The following is an 8,736-nucleotide window of genomic DNA, read 5'->3' on the forward strand; positions in this document are numbered from 1 at the left end:
GACAAATAAATTCTATTACCAAGCATATTCAGCTTCGCAATACGGTTATTCTTAATTATAGTTATGGACACCTATCTAGTAATCAAACTATCCTGTGACGGTTGTTCATTAACATGGACTCTTGATCTTTATAAACAATGTAAATTCTCATCATTGTATATAAAATCCGATTGACAAAAATTACAGTGGAAACATTCCTCACAAGAACGAAAACACTTCATTCTGAAGTTAAATTTGAATTTTAAAGAAAAAATAATATAATATAACTTCGGGACATGGTTTGTTTTTATTCGGTCATTTCTTTAAGAAAATGGAACCACGGTTTTTTTCACGTGTATAGAAACATTTGTAGCACCATATAAAACCTTTATTTTATAATGTAAGGACGTTATCACAATATACTGTATCTCTCCTTTATTATATATATTGACTTTACATCACCGCATGCTTTCCTGTACGAATATATGACTTAGATGTCAAATTTCTGTAGTTTTAAAATAACTAGCAACGTATGATCAATATATAGTTAAAATAGCAATACACAAGATTGATGAAGTCATTAATGATGTTATTTTCTACTGATGTTATTGTGTAAACGTGTGTGTGCACTGTCATGCGTCAGTTTCATGAGTTGGTGTGGCGTCCCTTACCATTCTAATGTTATTATGAAAATAATCAAATAATTTTATTTGTTACTAGCTAGCGATGCATTCAGGTAATTTATGAATTGTATTTAAAAGTATAGCATGTGCTTGTTAACTATCGTATTTAATAAAGAACTACTAGTATTAACGTGTTTTTCTAAATAATATGAAACCCTATCAAAAGAACACAGGATATGAGCAGCAGAACTTTAATTGCAAGTATACTAGAGTTCTACAGTCAAACTTTTACGATGGAAATGTGAGACAAACCTCGTACAGGACGTAGTTTCAAAATTGACCTGAATGAGAAAATTAAACATACATAACTCTGAACGAGTCCCATTTTAAGGCAGATAAGTAAAATCTAAACTCTCACCTATCATTTTCAAAGTTGGCAAAAATCCAGTGCCAGCAAAATATTATTCTGAATTTTCAGTAGTGATTTTAAGTTCGGACTTAAAAAACGATGTACATGGCGAGCCCAGTCTTGTCGTATGGACGAGTTTCAATTTGCAAATCGAATCGGTGGACTTTTCCCACTTATAAAAAGGGGAGATCAACTTCGGAGTTTAGCCTCAGGGTTGTCATCGCTAGCATTTTCTACGTATTTGAAAAGTTTTTACTGTCTTAAACTTATTGAAATTTCATATTCAGAATAACATATGACCACGCGGTTACTACAAGTAGTTCCAACGTTTATATGTTTTTCCGTTGTCTAAATAATAATCGTAATACAATTAGGGGACGGTTTTATACTGGCCACATGTTAACCCTTTGATAATTGTTATGCAATGAAAATATTTCAATATGGCCGATTCATTTTTTTGCAGAATTCTCCAACTCAATGGATCATGGTTCCATTGCTTCGATGACATACATGGGAAATAAGCCGTTCATTGTCCCTTCAAAGCACAATGGACCATTTCATGCTTTTAATGACAGTCGTTAATCACTTAAATATATGTACCTTATAAGTTCAAGTACAAAATATTTAAAGTTACTTACCACCCATGTTTATGCACGACTTATAAAATGGACAAAGTATCAAACAACGAAGTCGGCATGATTACTTCCGTTTATAAATTCCTCATACATGCGTATACAGCTTTGGCGGGAAAGAGAGGTACATTAATAAAGTTATAGACTCTTCACTTACGATAAAATACAGAAACTTCTAAGCATAAGCTCAAGTATTCCGGAACTTTCCAACGGTCGATTTTCGATTACTAGGCATAGTTCCATGTATGCAGCAAACGCAGGAAATAATACCTTCAGGTAAATTTACGACTTATACTTGATACTAAGAAACAGTGTAAAAAACTGTCCACTCTTTGTGCCATAAAGTTCACAAATCCATTTACTATTTATCCATACAGCGCATTGTTCAAGGGCAAAGCTTTTTATTAAATACATCACACATAATTCATAGGTTTCAACGTCATAAGTTAAATACGAACCTGAGACATTATTTGGTATGAAGATAAGGGTTCACCGTGGATTTGCATGGGTCGAACGTAAATTTTAAACCATGGTAAGGGGAGTGAGCTTATCAAACTGTAATGGTACAATGCAATGAAAGTTACGAATGTTCAAGAACTGATTACAGACCTCCAGTACAGGGGACCTGATTAAGGTGAAATAGCCTAGCTTACTCCTCATTAACATTGGACTACCGGCTGTCATAAACGGTCTAAACTTCATCAATCAAAGACTCATTCCTTGAAATACTCCATTTATATCTATCAAATGACTACCGCTTTAAAGATTGGCCTCAGTTTTTGAGCTACTTTTGAACAATTCGCTGTCATTAACAGACGCCACATATAGATAATTGCCCTAAATTTACTTCAGAGGGATATACGTGGATAAACACAGTTATTAACGATTCTAAAGGCTTAATTTTGGTTTCAACTTACATTCCTTGAAGAGGTAAAATGTCTATTATTCAACAGTTCATCCCTTCAGTGATTTAATAGTATCAATTCAGTGGTGCCAGTAATTAATGATAATACCTTCGCGTTCTATAATCTTTAAATGAATGCTAATTTGACAGTTGACGTTAATCTGTTAACTTGAAATAACAGTCATCCAGTGATTTACTGAACATTCGTTTCATCCTGGGACATGATCAAGAAGACCCATCAATCGGTAGATTGTTACAACCACAACGTTATACGGGGAGACAAGTTTTAACTGAAAATGATCTTAACTGAAACAATTTCCCGTCATTGCCCTCATTATGTTAAGTTGTCTGACTTTCAGGGTATCATACAGCTGTATTTGTTGCTTACTACGTCAATAGCAGTCAAGTTTCTCGTTTGTCGCATGCATATGTCATAGTCATAATCATTATAGCAAGTGCTTACCAAAATGCTTGGAATTTTGATCCATTAAGACAGTACCTGTTAATTGGTTATAATCAATTGATCGTTATCAACCAGTGGATACCTAAGACCATCTAAAAGTCATAGGCTTTTAAAAACACCTGACCATGCATTTTCACTGGCTCGGTTAGACTCAATACAGATGTCAATTGGAATAATTTAAATGCACAAAGTCCCAGGTGGAGTGTTAGATGGTTATTCAGGTAATGGAAACAATCGCCTTAAGCACCTTGTGCGCATTTTATAACATAAAAACGGAATCGCAATTTCTTTTAAATTATTTAATGTTCTGTCAGACCAATGCAACGATAGCTAGAGGACAGCACTGGTATGAAATGCGAGAAATTTAAAAGTATTTTCAGATTGACATCTAAGAGAAGATTTTGAATTACGTTGGAGCCATATCTTTAACCAGGTTTCAGCGTAACCATGTGAGGTAGGTCTTTGCCGTTATACACAATTTTAAATGAATTAAAATCTTAATTGGTCTGTCAGACAATGTGGGTGCCAAAACATTTCAAGTTTTTAATGTCTGTTCAAGGTCAATACCGTTGCTGCACCAAAAGTTAGCTTTGGTTGTTTGAAACACTACATTTCTATCTTAAAGACAATCTCCACATGGTTCTACAAGGAGGACGAACTTGTAATAATGCTATGTATTTAACCTAATTTTAAAACATTTACGGTATCGTATTGTCAGGGAAACAATTGGCAAATTTGTACCAAGTTCGCTCTGGATTTCAAAGTTAGTGATCATACTTTGTCAGCAAATGCCGATATCTTTAAAGCATCCCTTTGGTCTGTTATCAAAACATTCTCCTCACGTTCAGCGCCTGTAATATATACAACAAAGATTGTGATTTGAGGCCTAAATCAGAAGCATGGACTTCTTGACTAACCCCTCCTCTTCAGTATATATTTTTTCAAAAAAACTTTTATGACATAGTCAAACAAATTAACATATTGGGTAAGATCTTGCAACGGCTGTACGCTTCAAGAAATTTTGTTCCACGGGGGCCCATTTAATCCTGGAAAATTAGGTTTGCGACCTTAATTAACTATGGAATTGTCATTACACATTCCTGGTAAACAATTGTCTGCCTGTAGGAAATACGGGGGTTTTGGAATCCCAAAATAGATTAAAGGTGATAAAAACAGATTTTAAATATGCTATTTTTGTGTTGATATTTGTTTATTGTGGTGCACTTTATGATTTCCAACAAAAAATACAGGTTGTATTAGACGTAATTTTCATAAAATGTGCTTGAAACGAAGTCCACAACGACCCTTGTCTAGAACGATCGCATCGATAGCTTACTCATTCTTATCGTCATATTCTGGGCTATAAAATTGTTATGTTCATATGTTAAAGATGCTCCACCGCTGACAAATGGTAAATTTTAACTATCAAAAACAGGAGCAGACGATTTAGTATTTTTCTTCAGTTACAAAAGTTACTTACTTTACACCATTACCACCATTGAACAAGTTTGTGAGCTTCTAATTTTATTTCAAGTTAAAAACATGAAATATAATTAATTGCATCCCGAAAAAAATCGTGTTACTATATCCTATATGGAATAAAGTACTGATTGCGCATGCACCAAAGGCGAAATAAATTATTCTATATTATTGTTTGTGTTAATTAGACATATATATACACGATTAAACACCAATTATTGTACCAATGGTGAATATCATTTATGCTCTGTCGGCGGTGGAGCATCTTTGAAAGCCATTTGACACCGTGTACGTGTGTGTCACTGACTCAGGTTCAAGGGGGTTGCGCTTGACTTTTGTCTGTAACTTAAAACTCAAAACATAGACTTTAAAGTTAAACCAACAAAAAGAAATATAACTTTACAAGAAAATGGACCCAAATTACAATGAAACTACATGCTACATGCACATACATGTACATATAATGCATATTTATAAAAAAAACAAAAACAAAAAAAACGCCATCCTTCATACCCTATCCAAAACCCTATCATACCGCGATAAACGTGCCCCTATCCCGCCTTATGTACGTACTGCACACCTCTATATTTCCTATTTGAAGCTTAATCCTTCAGAACACCGCACAGAAAGGGCTAGACTTATGTATTTTCTTAAAGTTCTATAATGAGTTTTACGGATGTGTACGAAATAAAATAACATGTACAGTAGTAACAATACACGCACGGCCGATAAAAAAGACGAGACACAAAACACAGAAACTAGATACAATGACCTAATATGGATGACATGTACTCGTGGACAAGATACACATGTAATAGTTCAACTAACACAGGACCATGAAACAACATATATTTCTTATAAACCACAAATCATTTACAAGACCGCTTCATTATATTTTCTAACCGTGCGGAGTTTTGGAAATCAAAAACCTGTCGACCTTAGTAAATTTTAAAAGTATACGCACAGACCACAGCACACTAGATAACCTATTGACCATTATGAGACGATCTATTGGGTCTAAATAAAAAAAATCGGTAAAACTCGCATTCTACATATATATACGCAAGTGTACTATGTAGAATATAACAGGAAATTAATGAGTACTAAAATTGGCCAAATTTGCGAGCATTGTGGTGTTTTGGGGGTTCGGGGGAGACCCTGATAAAGATATTACAATTTAGAATGACTGAGATATGAGTTTCACGATGTATTTTGATGATTTTGCGAGGGCTTAAGGCGAGAGATTTTGTTTTTTGGGGGTCCTAAGGTCTCCCCCGAGAAGGAAAAATATTACTAAATGTATTTACGATTGCTGAGATGAGTTTTACGATGTATTTTGATGACTTTAGAGCGTTCTTAACATGGTAATTTTTCGAATTTAAATTCCTGCAATTAAATAATGATAACTGTGAATGTCGTCATATCATTATGCAACCCTGCTCGATCTGAACTAGTCCGCTAAACCTGCCTATATTATTAGGCTTTCCCCCCCCCCTATATATTAGGCAAAAAAAATTAATTAAAAAAGCCTGATAATATAGGCAGGTTTAGCGGACTAGATCTGAACATACCGGTTTCACACCACTTGTACATTGTTGTGTAACCCAAAATAAATATGAAAATCCCTAAAATGAAGTATGGAAAATGTGCAGAAGGACCTCTTTTATTTTTAATGCGCATTTTGAGAACATTTCAGTCGAGGAAAATGGGGGGCAAAAAGACACAACTTATAAATTATTGATTTTTTTCTTTTAATCTGCATGTATTTTTCATGTCTCCGTATGTTTGTAACAGATAATTTTTCTATTAAAACGTAGGTCTAAAGAGGTGGGCCCCAATAATTGTCCATTTTCGCTACGATCTTATTTCGCACATAAAATTACCAGTAGATTCTATGTCAAAACTCCTCAAAACTACCTCATGCACAGTCGTATTACTCCAGGGTGGACTGAATAGGAAAGAACTACTTATTCATTCTTGGTTTAACCCCTGGCACACCATAAGCCACATGACATATGTACCCGCGACATTAATGACATCATTATTTACATGTAGTGACGTCATTTCATAGGTTATGACGTCAATAATGTGTCATTATGTAGGGGATAAATCACGCTACCCAATAAGTCGAAATATAACATATTTTTCTCCGTGTGTATTTCCGTAAGTACTAAGACATGTGGCTAAAATACACATGCATGTTGACAGTTCCGCGATCGGCACACCGGCTTCGGGTAGTTGATTGTCTCAGATGACGTCACAACTCATCGGAACTCAAGGGAGGTAAGTCATAGAAAAAAATCTGTCGTCGAAAAGATGTGAAGATTGCTTTCATTAATTTTACTATTTAGAGACAAAATATAAGCAAATATCAAACTGGTATATGTTTAGATAGGCATTACAAATGTTTCTAGCGTATTATCTCATTTTTCATGTCCGTTCTGTTTTTATCACCTTTAAGGAGACTACAGTATATTTGTGTTGTGTCTTCTTGTAATAGTGGAACTAAGTTCTTTTTTATAGTGCTATCTCACTGAAGCATCAGTGCTTTACAAACTGAACACATTGAAAGGTCAAGATATCAGAGAAATGAATAAGTTCATGTCAAGTTTTGAGGTTTATGTGAAAAGATATTTATTACTAGCACACATGCATTATACTTGATATCTCCAGGATAACTATATTTTGTAATCCAAATAGATTTTGTTACCAGAGAGTAAACACATATCTATTAATAGCATTCTGATACGATGATCTGGAGAGATTGTAAGTAAAACAAGAGGCCCATGGGCCTTAAAGGTCATCTGACTACTGGTACAATACAACATCTCAGTAGTGGTAAACAATTAAGGCAATACAAAATAAATCTTTTATAAGAAGTTCAGGTTCTGATATATTTGATGTATTAGACCATGAATGAAGGTCCCTTGATCGCTACCATGCATGCTTCAAATCCAATATCATGTCTCTAGGGCTCTTAGTTATTCATAAGAAGTTGCTTAAAGATTTTAGCCTATTTGACCCCTGTAACCTTAAATGAAGGTTAAGGTCATTCATTTGAATAAACTTGGTAGCCATTCATCCCAACATGTCACAGGCCCAATATCATGTCTCTAGTTATTCACAAGAAGTTGTTTAAAGATTTTAGCTTATTTTACCCCTGGACCTTGAATGAAGATCAAGGTCATTCATTTGAAAAACACTTGCTAGCCCTTCTTCCTAGCATGCTACCAATCTGATTAAAATACAGATCCTTATAACCACTCCGTTCAATATAGGATCTGACAATATCCCATATGGGGTCATGTTCGGATGACCTTTTACCACGTGTACTTCAGATCAAATACATTTTCTACACATTTCTACGTCAATTGATAACGCTATTTCGTCCCAGTAAGCATATACATTTAGCATTGTTATGCACTTTGGGCGAGATGACTACGTGCAAGAAAATAATTCGGACAGCTTTTTCAAACTAGTTCGTCCCCAGTCAAGATTCTGGCAGTGCTAATTTGATTAGCCATTTCCAAAGGTCATCCAGACGTGACCCCTTATGGGATGCTGTCAGATCCTCATATCAAACGTAGTTATAATAAGGATCTGTATTTTAATCTGATTGAGCATGCTACAGGCGCAATATCTTATCTCTAGGCCTCTTAGTTATTCACAAGAAGTTGCTTAAAATTTTTAGCCTTTTTGACCCCTGTGACCTTGAATGGAGATCAAGGTCATTCATTCAAACAAACTTGGTAGCCCTTCATCCCAGCATGCAGCTTGCTACAGGCCAAATATCATAGCCTTGGCCTTTCAGTTATTGAGAAGAAGTAATTTAAATGCAAAAATTACGCAAGGAGGACGGCACATGACGACGGACAGTGCATGATGACAACAGGTCATCCTGACCCTTTGGGTCAGATGACCTAAAACACAGGCACTCTTTCATGTAAATCAAAAATTAATAAACACTTTTCAAATAAATAAACACCCGCCTATAGTGTAGCAGGTTGACTAGTCTAAGATCAATCATTGACTGTACAGTTCAATTGGTAGAGCACCTGGCTAGTGCTCAGAGATCCTTGGTTCGAAACTTCATTTGTTCACTTCATTTTCTTCCCTCCTGTTATAATGCATTTGATCAAAAGGAATTTCCATATGCATAGTTCCTGAATAAAAATTGAATATTGAAAACTGAGGCTGAGTTTCCAAGGAGATGAAAAATTAAATATTACAACTGGTAATGAGGCTGA

The sequence above is a fragment of the Argopecten irradians genome, chromosome 7 (assembly GCF_041381155.1).
Source record: "Argopecten irradians isolate NY chromosome 7, Ai_NY, whole genome shotgun sequence".
NCBI lineage: Eukaryota > Metazoa > Mollusca > Bivalvia > Pectinida > Pectinidae > Argopecten > Argopecten irradians.